Genomic DNA, 18405 nt, shown 5'->3' on the forward strand with positions numbered 1-18405 from the left:
CACATTCTATCAGCATGACTTCTTATCACTCTTGATGTTAGCTTTGATCACCTTGCCGACATAGTGTTTCTCAGCTTTCTCTGCTGCAAAGTTACTGTTTTCTCTCCCCTGTTTTTATACTGTCCCCTTTGGAAGGCAGTCATTTTGTGCTGTCTACATTAAAGGAGCAAGGAGTCAGGCTCCACCTCCTTTAAAGTAAACTATCTGAATAATTTATTGGCATTCTTCTGCATGGAAGATTTTTGTCTTCTTTCTCATGTATTAACTTATTCAGTCATTTATTTATATGTGTATGGATAAATGTATTATCCATAAATAATCATTTTACACTTTGGTTTATAATCCAATACAATCTTACTTTTTTGTTCAAATTATTCCAAATTTGGCCATCAAAAGCTTTTTACTATAACTCCATTGCCCTTTTGACATACCCACATTAATTTTTAAAATTTTTATTTTAAGCACTTTCTTACTTTCTGCCATTATAAGACATTGTTGTTGTTCAGTTGCCCAGTCGTGTCTGCCTCTTTGTGACCCCATGGACTGCAGCATACCAGGCCTCCCTGTCCCTCACCATCCCCCAAAGCTTGCCCAAGTTCATCTCCACTGCGTTGGTGATGACATCTCATCCTCTGATGCCCTCTTCTCCTTCTGCCCTCAATCTTTGCCAGCATCAGGGACTTTTCCAATGAGCCGCTGGTCACATCAGGTGACCAAAATACTGGAGCGTTAGCTTCAACATCAGTCCTTCTAATGAGTATTCAGGGTTGATTTGCCTTGAGATTGACTGGATTGATCTTCTTGCTGTCCAAGTAACTCTCAGGAGTCTTCTCCAGCATCACAATTCAAAGGAATCAGTTCTTTGGCGCTCTGCCTTCTTTATGGTCCAGCTCTCACAACCGTATGTGACCACTGGGAAGACCATAGGCACCAGGGAAGCCTTCCAGGTTAATTTTATACATTTCCTATTCCAGTCCAAGAATCAACAAGCCCTGGTTGCTTTTATTGGAAAATGACATTAGAAACAAATATCTGGAAGTTAGATATGGTCATTGCTACTAGAGTGTTATTTTTTCCCTCTCAACTGACAAAGCATGGAAACAAATGTGTATATACTAACCTATGTATATAAACATATATGTAATTATTTCTTTATGTAGGCATTTGTATCTATTTTAAGTTAAACATGACTTCATACTGATGGCTCCAAATCTAACTATTGAAACATGAATTATTCTGTCTTCCTCCCTTCGTCAATCTAAATTTCCACTCTGATAGGTACAAAATCTAGCTTCTGCCATCTCCATTCATTTATTTGTTTAATTCCAGCATACATTCATATCAGTATCATATTTGTTAATCTGTACAATTTCTTTTGCTTTTTGGGCTTCCCCAATGACTCAGATGGTAAAGAATGTGCCTGCAATGAAGGAGACCTGTATTTAATCCCTAGGTCAGGAAGATCCCTTGGAGACAGGAATGGCAATCTACTTCGATATTCTTGCTGGAGAATCTCATGGACAGAAGAGCCTGGTGGGCTACAGTTCATGGGTTCTCCAAGAATCAGACACGACTGAGCAACTAACACTTTGTAGAGTTGACATTTTAAATTTTAATAAAGTCCAACTTATTGCTTTTTTTCTATCATGGTGCATACTTTGGTTGTATGTGAAAATGTGTTAGAAAATCTAAATTCACTTAGATTTTATTCTATTTTTTTCTAGAAGTTCAATTTTTTACATTTTAAAATTTAAGTCTATGATTAATTTTGAGTTAATGTTGTAAGAGGTATAAGTTATGTGGCTAGATTAGTTTTCTGTTTCCAGATGTGAATATCCAGTACCATTTGTTTAAAAAAAAGGGTTCTTTTTTTATTATATTACCTTTGCCTTTTTTTTGAAGATCAGTTAATTACATTTATGTGGGACAAATTGTAGGCTCCTTATCCTGTTCCTTATTCTTTTTATAAAATTGTGCTGTCTTTATCACTGTATCTTGAGTTAAGTTTGAGATTGGGTAATATCAGTGCTCCACTTAGTTCTTTTTCTTCAAAGTCATGTTTGTTACTCTCATATTTTACATTTTCATATAAACTTTAGAAGGATTTTGTAAATATCCATGAAATACCTTGCTGATATTTTACATGTGTTGAATCAATAGATAGAATTGGGGAGAACTGACATCTCAAAAATATTCAGTCTTTTGATTCATAAACATGGACTCTATCTCCATTTATTTAGATTTTAGAAATTCTTTCATCAGAGTTTAACAGTTTTCACACATAGAACATATGTGTATTTTGTTAAATGTGAACCTAAATATTTTATTTCTGATATTAATGTAAACGGTACTGCATTTTACATTCAATTCCAAAAGTTCTTTGCTGGCAAAAAAAGGAAAGCAATAGAGTTTTGTATATTGACCTTGTATCCTATGACCTTGCTATAATCACTTATTTGTACCTGAATTCTTTTCAATTCATTGAGATTTTCTACATAGACAACATGTCATCTGTGAAAAAATAGTTTTCTTTTTTTTGATTTGCATAACTTTATTACCTTTCCTTGTCTTATTGCACTACTCTTAGTTTAATGTGGAAAAAAAAGTGGAAGAAAAAGATATGCCTATTCCTGATCTAGGGGGAAATTATCCTGGTAACTCACTATTAAGTATGATGTTAGCTGGAGGTAGTTTGCAGATGTTATTCATGAAAGTTACCTTCTATTCTTATTTATCTCAGAGTTTATGTCATGAATATATATTGGACTTTGTCCAGTGTGTTTTCTGCCTCAATTGACATAATTTTTCTTCTTTAGCCTATTGATATAGTAGATTACATAAATTGATTTTCAAATGGGGAACTGGTCTTGTGTAACTGGAATAAATCCCACTTTGTCATTTTGCATAATTCTTTTTGTACTTTGCTGAATTCAATTTGCTAATATTTTGTTGAGGATTTTTGATCTATGTTCATAAAAGATATTGACATGTAGGATTCCTTTTGTAATGTCTTTATCTGGTTTTGCTATTAGTGTAATACTGGCATTATAGAGTTAGGAAATATTCTGTTTTTATTTTCTGGAAGAGAATGTAAAGAATTGCTTGTTTCTTTCTTAAATGTTTGTTACAATTCACCAGTGTCTTGGTCAGACACTCTATCTTAAAAGACTATTAATTATTTGTTCAATTTCTTTAATATATATAGGCCAATTTGATGATCTGTTTCTGCTTTTGTGAGAGCTTTGGTAGTGTGCCTTTTTCATAGAATTAGTCCATTTCATCTAAATTATCAAATTTGTGGACCTAGAGTTGCTCATATTTCTTTATTGTCATCTTAATTGAGAAAAATCCATGGGTTTGTGGTGAAGACACTTCCTTCATTCATGATATTAAAGTAGTCTGTGCATTCTTTTTTCTCCATTAGTCTAGCCAGAGGTTTATCAGTTGTATTGATCATTTTGAACAGCATTCAATTTTGTGAGATTTTTCTTCTGACTTTCTGATTTTACTTGCAGTGATATCTACTCTAACTTTTACTAATTTTGCTTCCATTTGCATTAGGATTAAATCACTCTTCTTTCTTAGGTGCAATCTTAGATTATTGATTTTAGATTATTCTTCTTTATAGCACACACATTCAATGCTATAAATTTTCCTCTAAACACTGTTTTTGTGACATTCCATAAATCTTGATTAGCTCTATTTTCATTTCACTTAGTTCAAATTATTTAAAAATTTCTCTTGAGGATTTAAAAAATATTTGACCCATGTGTTACTCAGAATTTTATTTTTCAAACCCCAAATATTTAGGGATTTTCCAACTGTCTTTCTGTTATTAAATTGTAATTTAATTCTATTATGGTCTGAAAATATATTTCATATGATTTTTATTCTTGTAAATTTCTAAGGTATTTTTATGGCTAAAATTTTAACTTTCTAGGTGAGTGTTGCTTTTGAGCTTAAGAAGAATATGTATTCCACTGTTTTTGAAAGCATTATTCTATAAATATCAAATAGATCCTGTTGATTAACTGTGGTGTTTATTTCAACTATACCTTTACTGATTTTCTGCTGTATTTACCTATCAATTACTGAATGACAATAAAGTCTACAACTCTAGAAGAAAAATTATCTACTTCTCTTTGCTTTTCTATCAGTTTTTATCTTATGTATTTTGATGACTTTTTTTAAGTTACATACATGTTAATGATTTTTACGTCTTCTTGGAGAATTAATTCCCTTATCATGAAGTAATACTCTGGCAATTTGTGCATAATTTTGCTTCATGGTTAGTATATTATTCTCATTTTCTTTTGATTAATGTTTGTTTGGTATATGTTTCTCCACCCATCTCCTTTTTTTAAAACCTATTTTCCTCTTTGCATTTAAAGTGAGTTCTTTTAGCCCTTTTTAAAAAAATTATTTTGAAAATTTTAAAAAATGGACTCTGTGGGAGAGGGAGAGGGTGAGAAGATTTGGGAGAATGGCATTGAAACATGTAAAATATCATGTAAGAAACGAGTTGCCAGTTCAGGTTCGATGCATGATACTGGATGCTTGGGGCTAGTGCACTGGGATGACCCAGAGGGATGGTATGGGGAGGGAGGAGGGAGGAGGGTTCAGGATGGGGAACACATGTATACCTGTGGCGGATTCATTTTGATATTTGGCAAAACTAATACAATTATGTAAAGTTTAAAAATAAAATAAAATTAAAACAAAACAAAAAAAATTATAAATTTTTTTGTCTTTTAGTTGCATTTAGACAATTTACATTAAAATTGACTACTGACATATTTTGATTAGTATCTACCATGTTTATAATTGTTTTATATATGCTGCACTTGACTTTTTTCTTTTTATTCCTTTTTTTAGTTGAGCATTTTCTATGATTATACTTTTTCTCTTCTCTTAGCATATTGAGTACAATTCTTTTAAAAGCTCTTTGGTTTCTAACCTAGAATTTGCAATGTATATTTACAACTATTCTAAGTCCACCTTCAAATAATACTATTCCAATGTCATGGGTAATGACGATTGTGCATTCTTTTTATATTTACACAATAGTTACAAACTTTGTAACAGAGTTTTCCATTTTCTCCCTTCTATCCCATTTAAATTGCTGTGGCTTCTTTTGCCTATTCATATATTATTATCACTCAATACATTGGCATTCTTATCTATTAAGAAGTTTAAAATAAATGATTTTATTTTACCTATGTTTATTCTTCTGCCACCAGTGTTTGTTCACATAGTTCCCATTTTTGCCTATGTATTTCCCTTCTATCTCAATAACTTCTTTTAATATTTCTTACAGGGTGAATCTCCTGACAATAAATCCTATCTTTTCTGTTTGTTTGAGAAAGTCTATTTATTCTTGACTTCTGAGGATAATTCCTCTGGATATAAAATTCTAGATTGGTGGTTCTGTTTTCCTTTCTACTCCTTACATACTTTACTCCACTTTCTTCTTCTTTGCCTGGTTTCTAATGGAAGGTTCACTTTGTATTCTTGTTACTTGTTTCTCCATAGGTAAGGTATATTTTTTTCTCTTGGGCTTTTGGCTTTTTTTTTTTCTGGTTGTCTTTGGCTTGCTGTTATTACAGTGTTATTTGCCTACATGTGGGGATTTTGTTTGTTTACTTTTTATATTTTTCTTGCTTGATGTTACCTGAACTTATAGATCTATTGTTTGGTGTCTGCCATTAATTCTGGAAAGTTTTCACCCATTATTAATTCAGATACTTCTGCTTTTTTCTCTCATTCTCCCTCTAATAGGTAACGATTGTGCATAGGTAACATTTTATAATTCTCGTGCATTTCTTGCATATTCTGTTTTACATTTTATCTTTCTTTTCACTTTGCATTTCCTTTGAGAAGTTTCTATTACATATGTTCAAGCTTATTGATTCTTTATAGTCTACAGATGAACCCATCAAAGAAAGTCATCATTTCTGTTACAGTGTTTTGATTTTTTAAATTTCCTTTTCATTTTTTATACAGTTTCCATCTCTCTGCTTACTACTTATTCTTATAGTTCATATACCTTTTCCACAGAGTATATAAAATATTAATCATGGTTATTTAAATTTCCTATTTGATCGTTCCAAATCTGTGTCAATATCTGAGTCTGCTTCTAATGCATGCTTTGATTCCTCAGATACTGTGTTTTTCTTGCTTTTAATATATTTTGTACTTTTTTGTTGGAACCTGGATATAATATACTGAGTAATAAGAACCAAGGTAAAGATATCTTTATTGTGAGCTTTAATATTAATCTAGCTGGAACTAGAATGTATTTAATACTTTCTGTATATCTAGGTACCAAAGGCTACAGTTTCATTTGGGGTTCTTATTTATTGATGTCCTATCTTGTTGTCTCTGGGCTCCCTAAGAGCACCTTCTTAAAGAAAGTCTTTGTTTTCCAGGTCTTCCAGTTGTAATCCACTGTTATTATATCACACCTCTGTTGATATGGTGATAAGAATTGGGAGAGAGGAAACAGTCCATAGCATTATGATTAATTCTCAGGTTTCTAGTTGAACTGAAGCCCTGGGTTATGACCTTCAGAAATGTTTCTTAATTTTGCTTCCCTTATAGGTGAGTCAAGAAAGCCAGTGTGGGGTGGAATTTCCTAGTTGCCGCTCTTCCAGGTATACAAGGCTTTTGTATGCAGGTACCCCTGGAGAGCAGAACTTCATTATGAAGGCTGTTTCAGGTATATTTCAAATGATTACTCTTATCTTTTCCCTGCCTAAAACCCAAGGGGATGTTTCTTGGTTCTTTAATTCAAGAAACTGATGGTGTTCCTGGAGGTACATTTCATGAAACTATATGTGAGGAGTAAAGGGGTCTAAGACTGTAACCCTTAGGAGTTTTTCATTCCCACCCTAGGGACTTGGTGGTTTGTTAAAATTATTTTTCAAGCATTCCTACCATTTTATGGCTCCAGTGGATTCTGCTACAAGTTAGATAATCATGGCTGTAATTTTCTATATTCTCCTGTCTCTCCAGCGTTGAGGGTGATAGTTTTCTCTATGATCTCACTTCTCTGAGGGATCTAAGAAAAGTGCTTTTGTTTTGAAAGAGCATTTTAACCAGATATAAAATTCCAAGTTGACAGTTTTCTCTCTCAGTGCTTTAAAGATGTTTCACTATCCTCTCATTTGATTTGTTTCTAATGAGAAATATATGCTCATCCTTATTTTAGAGCATATAAGGAGAAATAAAACAAGCTGAGCTCTGAGAAGAGGGAGAAAATGCTTTAAAATCACACTAAACATTTGTTTAAAGATGAATTACCACATCTGCAACAAGAAAGATGGGATAATATGTCATTTTGAGGAGGACAACTCTGGCAGATTAAGTACTAGGCTTGGGATGATTTTGTCACCTTAAACACATTTTGGGTCCACAAAACTGAGTAAAAGGTGAGGTTTAAACATAGATTTCTTCCCATGCTTTCATGGATAAGATGGTGAGAGTCTCTGATACCTGGGGAAATAAAGAGTCTTCTAAAAGAAGTGATAAAGAAATGTATAATAAAATATGATCAGTTTTAGAAGCACTCTCAATAAATCAGATATGCAGGCTCTGGGTTGAAGAACATGACAGAAGTGACAGGCATGACAGTGGTATTAAAAACTCTGGTTTTCTGTGAGAGTAAAACAGCAGAGTCCTATAAATCAAGCATAAACTAAATAGTACTTAATCACAGTAAAAGCTTGGGAAGTAAGCAGAGTTGTCCTGAAGATTCTGGATGCTTACAAAATTCTTGCATTAGATAATATTTCCAATTATTTACTTATAAGTGAATTTCCTCAATTACAGGAGTAAGTTCCAGAGATTTAAAATAAACTCATAGGCAAAGCTTCTTGGACCAATGACATTAAAGGGCACAACGTATTTTATACAACCATTAGTGGCTATTCTGCTAATGAGTTAAATGTTATATACACCATATATAATATCATCATGATATGCTTAATTTGTTATAACATTTTGCCTGATGACAGGGAGTTTGACATAATCTCCACTTTGATCTCCAAAAACTTACACACTAAGAAAGCCTAAGAACTTTGGAGACATAATAAATGTATTATAAATATATAACCTGAAAGCAAAGTATTGTAATATGGTCTTGTTGCATGCAGGCATCCAAGTGAGAAATATTAATAAGTCTAGAACAGAGCATAACTCAAGAGGGAAAAGGTCTAAGTGTTTAGATTGGGTTTGAAAATTATGATTCTTTTTTGCTGATAGTTTTATTTATTCAACCAAAGTTATTGAAAATCTGATATATCACATACATTTCACTGAGAGAAACAGTGATTCCAGATCTATTGCTTATTTGCAAGGAGTTTACATTGTGAAGGAATAGGTAGCCTGGTAAGCAAACAATTAAATATAGAAAATCAGTTTCCCTAATAGGAATAGTTACAGGCTGCCATGAAAGTGCATACAAAATATGTGTGAATGAAGAGGAAGGAAAGAAGGTCATCTAATTGAAATAATAGATGCTAAAATGAAGAATTAAAAACACATGTATTTCCCCATCATGCTATGTTTCTCAACTTCCAGTTATTGCCAAACCGCCTTTTCAAATTTAGCCATGAACTATACCAACTGTACTGTTATGTAATATTTTTCTTTACAGTGATTTAGTTTTTAATTTAAATCATTTTGTATAAAAAGGAATTTTTATTTCTATAATAAATGGAAGTTAATTACACACAACATAACCATATAAAAGGTGAAATAAAAACAATAATATTTTAGACATTGTTTTTAGATATTATTGTTTTGTCTAGAAAAGACTGAAACACAAGACGATGGGTAAGAATTTAAGATATACTAAAGAGGGACAAAATTAAACTGAGCTTCTCCTTGACTTAATCAGACCCAAAGAATTGAGGTAATTATATCTTTCTTCTTGATTTGATGTTTATGTACCACAAACAAAATCTATTGCATATACTTGCTAAAATCATAAATCCCTTTAAAGCGTTCCACATTTTGGGAAAGGCTGGGATATATACAATAAATATTTAGGAGGAGTAAGGTAAATCCTAAAGCTAAAGGAAGGGAAGAAAGTCAGAAAGTCTCAGTTTTTAAAATAAAAAACATATTATTTTACTGGAAGTTAGACATCAAATCTAGCCACATACTGAGTACCAGGATCCATCTAATAGCATCTGTGTATTTTCAGGTTACATTCTGACCTTTCTATTATTAGATCCTATATCATTATATTGAATTGAAGTCAGACTTTATGTTATTCCAAGACACTGGTTCTAACTTCCTGAGTGACTCACAATCCCTTGAGGATAACAGAGTGTAATTCCTCTTTTACTGGATATAAATTCACTTGTATCTTTCTCTCAATAACAAATGAATGAAAGTATGTTATAAGAATAGCCCCAATTTTCTTTAGTTTATAACAAGTAAGACTCAATCCCAGACTTGTGGTTTTTAATTATTTTCAGTCCTTTGGGATCACCTTCCAAATGGAAAACAGTGTGTCCCACTGGGAGATGCTTGTGAGAACTATAGCCCAAGGGTGCAAAGCAAGTCTATTTTTGGTTTCTCATTGGTTTATAAGGATCTGGAGATCACTATCAGTTTTCTTAGGTTTCTCTTTTCTGGTATAAACATCCTCAGATATTTCAAGCTCTGAATTGGAGTTTATATATATTACCCTTATCACTTGGATTGTCCTCACTTACTGGGGCTTTGTTTTCTAATATCTCTCATTATGTGCGGCCACCAGAAAGAATCCCATTTCGGGAGCTGTCATACGGCCAGAGTAGAGCATGGAATAGCTGCCGCTTCTTGGGAGTTCTATTACCTCTTTTGATTACTACTGTCTAATATTTCATATGATCATTTGCAATACCAAATTTCATTGTTGGCTCATATAGAAATTATAGTCAATGAAAACCTTAAAATATTTAATTTTGTTATGAATTGCTGATTTTCTAAGCTTGGCTCCACATCTGCTGGAATTTCCATACAAAAATTAACAAAAAAGTAGAAAGAAGCTGACAGAAGTGCTGAGAATAAAAGAAAACAATGCAGTGAATTTCAAGTGTGACATATATTAAATTATCTATTTATTTAATGTGTATTAAAATAAAATTGTCATAGAAATCTCTGGTTTCATAGGTATTTTTAGTTATAATTAATCTATGTTTTAAAAGACAAACCATCAGCTATCAGCAAAATGCAATTCAAAACCCTAATGAGATAGTACTTTACATCTGCTAGGAAGGCTGTAATCAGAAAGTCAGATAAGGGAAGAACAAGATGGTGAAGGAGTAGGTGGATGTGGAGTACATCTCTCTCCATGGATACATCAGGAACATACCTTCAGACACAGAAGTGCATGCAGAACACCAGCTGAGAGCAGACAGGAGTACCTGACCAATGGAAAAGAATATATAGAACTACACAAAACTCGGTAGGATGAAGGAACTGGGGGAAAAACAGGAGTGTTAGAAAGACTGGACCTGCGCTTGGCAGGTGGGGGAAGTGAAGCAGGAGTCCGACCCCCACAGTGGAGTAATTGTCTGAATCAGAGGAGAAACACTTAAGGCTGAGAGTGAAACAGCTGATCTGTGGCAGCCTAAATGGAATAAGAATCAGATAGTCCTTGCCACAGCCATATATACCCTGGGCAGTAACAGGGGTCTCCTGGAAGGAGCAGCAGCTGGGAGCTGGAGTTAAGGGATTGTGGAGCAATCCCCAGGGTGAGGGGCGCTGTTGACTACAAACAGATGGATTGAGGGGATGTGAGGGAGGAGATCATGGTGAGAAATGAGGTGGAAAAAAGCCAGGTAGCCATGGAAGCAAGGCAATATTGCTGAGTCACGTGTAGGGGGTGGAGCCATCACCATAGCCTCTCTCTCCTCACATGCCAGCATCCGCAAATAAACAATAGAGAAGTTGGCCCATCAAATGCCTGACGCACTGAACTACAGAGTAGGACCCCTCCCAGGGTGCGCCTTTCAGTGACAGATTCGCAGATCTACAGGGTAGGACCTGAGTCAGGGGGGCCCCTCTATGTGCCTGATGTGCTGAACAACAGAAAAAGACCCCAGGTGAGGGATCCCTCTAAGTGCCTGAACAGGCAGAGCTACAGAGAAAGACTGGCCAAAGAGGCCTTCTGATTGCCAGCTGCAAGAGGCTCAAAAAACAGACTCTGATAGGGCCATAACTCTTGCGGCAGAGGCAGTCCGTATCCCTGCACACTTGGTGCTGCCAGGGTCCCCGCAAGCCAAGCAGATGCACCACCTTCACGCTCAACTCTCACTGGGGGAGAACTGCCACAGGCAAAACAAACAAAAAAAGAGTCTTGTGATTAGGCACGTAGGGTCACCGGTCATGTCTGACTCTTTGCGACCCTGTAGACTGTGGCCTGCCAGGCTTTTCTGTCAGAGGGGATTCTCCAGGCAAGAATACTGGAGTGTATTGGACAAGATTGCTTGCCACACCCTTCTGGAGCACTATATTTCCTGCCACCCTAGCTGCCAACCCCCCTGAGTACCTGGTGCTGCCAGAACCCCTGCGACCCAAGTAGCTGTACCACTGCCATACCTGGTTCTCAGAGGGGCAAACCCAAGTCCTCCAGGGAAGCCTCAGAAGCAAAGCCCAGTGGACAACCCACATGTAGAGGTGGAAATAAAACCACAATTGAAACCTAAGCATAGTGTGGCTAAGGAAGAAGATCCAAAACCTTCCCACCAGCTGTACAAATGGCAGATTAAACCCATATGATCAACTAAGCAGACTCTGTGTCTATGGAATATATAAAAGGCCATTGAGAGCTCCCACAAAAGAAAATGCACTAGCCCTGATAGCTGTGGACATTGGAGACAAGAACACACAGGAGTAGGAGCAGATTAGAATCTGAGCAGGCACTAGAGCAGGTCCAGAGATCAGCACAGTGTTGGAGTGCATCCTAGGGAGGTGAGGTGAACTATGATTTCCAGTACGGGAAAGGACTCTGACAGCAGTGACTTGAGAAAAACATTTATTATTCTTATTTTTTGACTGGTTCAGTAGATTCTTTTGGATTTTTTTCTTTTTTTCTACCTCTGTTTTAGTTGTCAATTTTATTGGCACTAAGAAACCCATTAAGCTTTTGAGCTTTTTTGTTTCCTCAGTCACATTTTTTACTGTTGTCATAAACCTCTGCCTCTATGTTGGGCTTTTGCAGTTCTGTGGAGTTTTCCTCTTTCTTTTTTTCCTTTTTAAATTTAAATTTTTTTAACCTATTATTTTTTCCTACATTTATTCCTTTGTTTGCTTTTCCTACTGTTCTTTCCCCTTGCAGTTAATATTTAATGTATATAAATCTACCCCTATTTAACTTTGCACATCTTTTGCACATCTTTCTTTTCTTTTCTTTCTCTCCTTTCCTTTCAACATATCTGTTAGTTTTATTTTCATTGATTTATTCCCCAATTGGCAACTTACTTTAGTTTTGTTTTCCAGTTTGCGCTTTAATTCATTTGTTCTGGTAGATATAATTTTTGGTATTCTTTGTTCGTCAGGTCAATCTATTGTACTTTAATTTTTTGAACTGTTTTGATTTTGCTTATGGGTGTATATGTATTTGTGTATATTCACTCACATTTTCTATTGTTGTTATAAACCTCTGCCTCTACATTGGGCTTTTGCAGTTCTGTGGAATTTTCCTTTTTTCCCCTTTTTTCTTTCTTCTTTTTTTCCTCTTTTCTCTTTTTTTAGAATTTTAATTTTTTAAACCTATTATATTTTTTCTATATTTATTCCTTTGCTTGCTTTCCTACTGTTTTTTTCCTCTTGAAGTCAATCTTTAATATATATAAATCTTCATCTGCCTCTATTTAACTTTGCATATCTTTTTTTTTTTTTCTTTCCTTTCCTCTCAATATATTTGCTAGTTTTGTTTTCATTGCTTTATTCCCCACTTGGCACCTTGCTTTAGTTTTGTTTTCCAGTTTTGCTTATTTCAGTTTCGTTCCTAACTGGTAAATATAATTTTTGATTTCCTTTGTTTGCCAGATCAATCTACTGTACTTTATTTCTGTTGGACTATTTTCACTTTGCTCATGGGTGTATATGTATATATTCCATTATTTTAGTTATTATTTGCCTGATTTTGTAACTTCCATTTATCTGAGGTTCATCTTTGGTTTCTTGTTTTTGAATATTTATTTTAATCTCACTTAATGCAATAAAAAACCACTTGTGGAATCTTTCTTCCTGACCAGAGATCAAGCTCTAAGCCTTTGGAGTTGGGGCACTGACTCCAAGACCCTAGACTACCAGAGAACTAACCCTAGGGAGTATCAAATAGTGAGAACTCACACAAAGAAAACCACTTGAATACAAGACCCTGCATCATCCAACCACCAGTAGCACCCTGTGTAGGACACCTTATCTAAAAAACAAAACAAAAACAAAACAAAACAAACCCAATCATCAGCAGACAGGATTATCACCTCACTTGGCCTTGCCAATCAGAGGAAAAACAAACAAACAAACAAAATCTCAATCAGCACAAATCTCACCCTATGGGAAGCTCACACAAACCACTGGACAAACCTTGAAAGTGAAAGTGAAAGTGAAGTAGCTCAGTCGTGTCCGACTCTTTGTGACCCCACGGACTGTAGCCTACCAGGCACCTCTGTCCATGGAATTTTCCAGGCAATAGTACTGGAGTGGATTGCCATTTCCTTCTCCAGGGGATCTTCCCAAACCAGGGACTGAACCCAGGTCTCCCACATTGTAGACAGACACTTTACCTTCTGAGCCAACAGGGAAGTCAATTCAACCTTCTTCAAGGAAAGAATTCAACTTTCTTTGAAGCCTGGGAAAAGGAGACTTCAGACACAGTAACTTTAAAAAAAAAAAAGAAAAGGCAAAGAAATACTGCACAAATGAAGGAACAAACTAGAAACACAGAAGTCCAAATAAATGAAAAGGAAATAGGAAAATTACCTGAAAAAGAATTTAGTATAATGATAGTAAAGATGATAAAAAAAAAAAAACCCTTGAAAACAGAATAGAGAAAATGCAAGAATCAATTAACAAAGACCTAGAAGAATTAAAGAATAAACACACAGAGACAAACAACACAATTACTGAAATTAAAAACACTCTAGAAGGAATCAATAGCAGAATATCTGAAGCAGAAGAACAAATCAGTGAGCTGGAGGGTAAAATGGTGAAAATAACTTCTGAAGAGCAGAACAAAGTAAAAAGAATGAAAAGAGCTGAGGCAGTCTCATGGACCTCTGGGACCATATCAAATGCACCAACATTCGAACTATAAGGGTCCTGGAAGAAGAAGAGAAAAAGAAAGGGTATGAGACAATTTTTGATGAGATTATAGTTGATAATTTCCCCAACATGGAAAAGGAAATAGTCAATCAAGTCCAAGAGGCACAAAGAGTCCCATATAAGATAAACCCTAGGAGAAACAAGCCAAGACACAAACTAATCAAACTAACAAAGACTAAACACAAAGAAACAATATTAAAAGTAGCAAGGGAGAAGCAACAAATAACATATAAGGGAAACCACATATGCTTAACAGATGATCTTTCAACAGAAACTCTGCAGGCCAGAAGGGAACTGCAGGATATATTTAAAGTACTGAAAGGGAAGAATCTACAACCAAGATTACTGTACCCAGCAAGGATCTCATTCAAAATTAATGGAGAAATAAAAAGCTTTTCATACAAGCAGAAGTTGAGAGAATTCAGTACCACTAAACCAGCTTTACAACAAATGTTAAAGGGATTTATATAGTCAAGAAATATAACAGAAGAAAAAATCTACAAACTCAACACCAAACAATTAGAAAATGGCAATAGGACCATATATATCAATAATTACTTTAAATGTAAATGGATTAAATGCCCCAACCAAAAGAAACAGACTGGCTAAATGGATACAAAAACAAGACCCTGTTTTGTTTTTGCTGTCTACAAGAAACACACTTCAGACCTCAAGACATATATAGACTGAAAGTGAGAGGATGGAAAAATATATTCCATACAAATGGGAAGCAAAAAAAGGTGTTGTAGCAATCCTCATGTCAGACAAAATAGACCTTAAAATAAAGAAGATTACAAGAGATAAGGAAGGACACTACATAATGATCAATCCAAGAGGAAGACATAACAATTGTAAATATCTATGCACCCATCATAGGAGCACTTCAATACATTAGACAAACACTAACAGACATAAAAGGAGAAATTGACAGTAACACAATAATAATAGGAGACTTTAACACCCCACTCACACCAATGGACAGATCATCAAAACAAAATTAATAAGGAAACACAAGTCTTAAATGATACATTAGATGAGATGGATCTCATTGATATCTTTAGGACATTCCATCCAAATACAGAAGAATACACTTTCTCAAGTGCACATGAAACATTCTCCAGGATAGACCACATCTTGGGTCACAAATTAAACCTCAATAAATTTAAGAAAATTGAAATTATGTCAAGCATCTTCTCTGACCACAACATTATGAGACTAGATATCAGTTACAAGAAAAAAGGTGTAAGAAACACAAACACATGGAGATTAAACAACACATTTCTAAATAAACAACAGGTTAGTGAAGAAATCAAAAGGGAAATGAAAAAATTTCTAAAAACAAATGACAATGAAAACCTGACAAATCAAAATCTATGGGATGCAGCAAAAGCAGTCCTAAGAAGGAAGTTTATAGCAATACAATCTTACCTCAACAAACAAGAAAACATCGAATAGACAGTCTAATGTTACACCTAAAACAACTGGAAAAAGAAGACCAAAAAAACCCAAAATTTGTAGAAGGAAAGAAATCATAAAGGTATGAGCAGAAATAAATGAAAAAGAAATGAAAGAAACAATAATAAAGATTAATGAAACTAAAAGCTAGTTCTTTGAGAAGATAAAATTGACAAGCCATTAGCCAGACTCATAAAGAAAAAAAGAAGAATCAAATCAACAAAATTAGAAATAAAGAAGGAAAGATTACAATAGACAATGCAGAAATACAAAGGATGTAAGAGACTATTATGAACAACTATATTACAATAAAATAGATAACCTGGAAGAAATGGACAGATTCTTGGAAAAGTTCAATCTTCCAAAACTGAACCAGTAAGAAATAGAAATTATGAACAACCCAATTACAAGCAGTGAAATTGAAGCTGTGATAAAAATCTCCCAAAAAAACAAAAGCCAGGAGCAGATGGCTTCACAGGAGAATTTTATCAAACATTTAGAGAAGAGCTAATGCCTATCTTTCTAAAACTCTTTCAAAAAATTGCAGAGGAAGGACCACTTCCAAACTCATTCCACGAGGCCACCATCACCCTGATACCAAAACCAGACAGAGACAACACAAAAAAAGAAAACTACAGGCCAATGTCACTGATAAACATAGATGCAAAATTTCTTAACAAAATTTTAACAAACAGAATTCAGCAACACATCAAAAAGCTCATACACCATGATCAAGTTGGGTTTATTCCAGGGATGCAAGGATTCTTCAATATATGGAAATTAATCAATGAGATACACCTTATTAACAAATTGAAAGATAAAAACCATATGATCATCTCAGTAGATGCAGAAAAAGACTTTGACAAAATTCAGCACTTATTTATGATTAAAATTCTTTAAAAAATGGGCATAGAAGGAAACTACCTCAACTACCTCAACATAGTAAAGGCCATATATGATAAGTCTACAGCAAACATTATTCTCAATGGTGAAAAACTGAAAGCATTCCTCTTAAGATCAGGAACAAGACAAGGGTGTCCACTTTCACTACTATCATTCAACATAATTCTGGAAGTCCTAGCTATAGCAATCAGAGAAGAAAAAGAAATAAAAGGAATCCAGATCGGAAAAGAAGCAAAGCTCTCACTGTTTGCAGAGGACATGATAGTGTATATAGAAAACCCTAATGATAGTATCAGAAAATTACTAGAGCTAATCAGTGAATTTAGCAAAGTTGCAGGATAAAAAATCAATACACAGAAATCACTTGCATTTCTATATACTAACAAGAAAAAATCAGAAAGAGAAATTAAGGAATCAACCCCATTCACCATTACAACAAAAAGAATTAAATATCTAGGAATAAACCTACCTAAAGAGACAAAAGATCTGTACACAGAAAGTTATAAGACACTTATGAAAGAAATCAAAGACAGCATAAACAGATGGAGAGATATTCAATGTTTCTGGGTAGGAAGAATCAATATTATGAAAATGACTATACTACCAAATGCCAATCTACAGATTTAATGTGATGCCTATCAAATTACAAATGGCATTTTCCCCAGAACTAGAACAAAAAATTTCACAATTCATATGGAAACACAAAAGACCCTGAATAGCCAAAGCAGTCTGGAGAAAGAAGAATGGAGCTGGAGTAATCAACCTTCCTGACTTCAGATTATACTACAAAGCTACAGTCATCAAGACAGGATGGCACAAAACCAGAAATATAGACCAATGGAACAAGACAGAAAGCCCAGAAATAAACCCATGTACCTATGGGTACCTTATTTTTAACAAAGGAGGCAAGAATATACAACTGGGCAAAGACAGCCTCTTCAATAAATAGTGCTGGGAAAACTGGACAGCTACATGTAAAAGAATGAAATTAGAATAGTTCCTAACACCATATACAAAGATAAACTCAAAATGGATTAAAGACCTAAATGTAAGACCAGAAACTATAAAACTCTTAGAAGATATCATAGGCAGAACAGTTGATGACATAAATCAAACCAAGATCCTCTATGACCCACCTCCTAGAGTAACAGAAATAAATCAAAAGTAAACAACTGGGACCTGATTAAACTTAAAAGCTTAAGTTTAAGCTTCTGGGCTTTTGTACAGCAAATGAAACTATAAGCAAGGTAAAAATAGAACCCTCAGAATGGGAGAAAATAATAGCAAATGAAACAACTGATGAAGGATTAAGTTTCCAAAATATACAAGCAGCTCATTCAACTCAATACAAGAAAAACAAACAACCCGGTCAAAAAGTGGGAAAAAGACCTAAACAGACATTTCTCCAAAGAAGACATACAGATGGCTAACAAACACATGAAAATATGCTCAATATTGCTCATTATTAGAGAAATGCAAAACAAAACTACAATCAGATATCACCTCACATCGATCAGAATGGCCCTCATCAAAAAGTCTACAAACAATAAATGCTGGAGAGGGTGTGGAGAAAAGGGAACACTCTTGCACTGTTGGTGGGAATGTAAATTGATACAGCCCCTATGGAAGACAGTATGGAGATTCATTAAAAAACTAGGAATAAAACCACAATATGACCCAGCAATCCCACTCCTAGGCATATACCCTCAGGAAACCAAA

At 34.6% G+C, this 18405-nt stretch overlaps 1 long non-coding RNA gene across 1 annotated transcript in view; it reads right to left on the reverse strand.

The window, feature by feature from the left end:
* LOC132345492 (uncharacterized) overlaps positions 1-18405 on the reverse strand; it is an 83800-nt gene that overhangs the window by 18908 nt on the left and 46487 nt on the right. The window lies entirely within an intron of this gene.

The sequence above is a fragment of the Bos taurus genome, chromosome 6, assembly GCF_002263795.3.
Source record: "Bos taurus isolate L1 Dominette 01449 registration number 42190680 breed Hereford chromosome 6, ARS-UCD2.0, whole genome shotgun sequence".
In the NCBI taxonomy this organism is placed as follows: domain Eukaryota; kingdom Metazoa; phylum Chordata; class Mammalia; order Artiodactyla; family Bovidae; genus Bos; species Bos taurus.